The sequence below is a fragment of the Myotis davidii genome, unplaced genomic scaffold, assembly GCF_000327345.1.
Source record: "Myotis davidii unplaced genomic scaffold, ASM32734v1 scaffold449, whole genome shotgun sequence".
NCBI classification, from domain to species: Eukaryota; Metazoa; Chordata; class Mammalia; order Chiroptera; family Vespertilionidae; genus Myotis; species Myotis davidii.
Genome location: NW_006383007.1, coordinates 1,438,652 through 1,440,374, shown reverse-complemented (window position 1 = coordinate 1,440,374; position 1,723 = coordinate 1,438,652).

The window sequence follows — 1,723 nt, the reverse complement described above, 5'->3', positions numbered from 1 at the left end:
AAACTGATACACAGTGAGACTAAGTACTTGCACAAGGACACATAGCTAGTAAATGGTTGAACAAGAATTCAAACCAGGGTAGTATGGCTTCAAAGTTCAGAACTTAATTATTAAACCATACCACCTCTCAAACTTTAATATTCTATCTATATAATAAAAGGGTAATATGCAAATTGACCCAAATGGGGGAATGATCAGGAATGACCAATCGCTATGATGCACACTGACCACCACGGGGCAGACACTCAATGCAGGAGCTTCCCCTGGTGGTCATTGCACTTCCACAGGTGGAGTGCCACTCAGCCAAAAGCCGGCTCATGGCTGGCCAGCCCAGCAGCAGTGGTGGGAGCCTCACCTGCCTCCATGGCAGTGCTAAGCCGTTAGTCAGACATCCTCCAAGGGCTCCCAGGCTGCCAGAGGGATGTCTGACTGCCAGTTTAGGCCCGATCCCCTGGGGAGCAGGCATAAGCAATCAGTCAGACATCCCCTGTGGGGTCCTGGACTGCGAGAGGGTGCAAGACAGGCTGAGGGACCCCCCTCAGTGCATGAATTTTCATGCACTGGGCCTCAAGTTACTAACATAATGACAATATCCTGTTATACATAATTATTAATAACAACAAATGCATAATAGGTATCATGAATGATTATTATATGCCAAGCAATAGCCTAAGGGTACTACATGTATGGATGCAAAACTGATGTTTTGTGCTGTTGCCATTATGAATAAGCATTTGAATCACAATTCATAGGCAGAAATAAAGCTATAACTTTTCCTCTAAGCACTGTATTAGCTGCACCCCATTTTGTATGTTCTATATCATTCAGTTCAGATTTTCTCATTTCCATTGTGATTTCTTCATCACCCATTAAATATCTAGACGTTTTTTTGTTTCAATTTCAGACATTTGGGGAATTTTAGTTGTCTTGATTATTTCTAGTTTCATTCTGTTAGCTTGAAGGACATACCCTGAATGGTTTCAGTGTTTTGAGTGTGTTGGGGTTTTCTTTTTTCTTTTTTTTTTCTGCTTTAGGTATACAATTTTATTTCAGAAAAGTCTGGGTTGAAATTATTTTTACAACTATTCTTCAACAGAATTAGAAGGCTGTAAGTGGGAGATCTGGAAAAGATCATAAAGGAAGGGGTTTTTCAAGGGGAGAAGTGGTAAATTTCTCCTTGTAGCCCCATAACTCTTAATTCTTTTAAAATGTTCTGCTGCAGAGAATTATTTTCCTTTGTAAAAATCCCCTAAATTCTTGCCAATAACAAGCACCTATATTTCATAGTCTGTTGAATCAAGACTGATCTATGGTAATTTACAGAAAGATGCATTGAGGCCCGTCTGTTGGGGTTTTCTTTATGGCTCGGTGGATGCTCAGATTTTGGAAAATGTTCCATGAGCATCAGGTTTCCTCTATTTGCAACTACTTGAAAGGACTAACCTTAGCTTAGGAACCTCCAATTTTCCTTCTGCCATTAAGCCTGTGAGATTCGTTGGAAGCATAGAGAAACCGGTGAACACTTAACTCTAGTTCTTATTTTTCTTCAACTGTTTTCTCCTTGATCTTTCAAAATTTAACAACTATTGCTTCTAATTAAAAACAACAACAAAAACCACTTGTATTCTCCTGTGCAGTTCTGTGCTCTTCTTACCGAAAAGGGGAGACACTGGCCGCGTCCTGCGCAGTTCAAGCAGCCCGCCCTGCACACCACCGCGCGCCG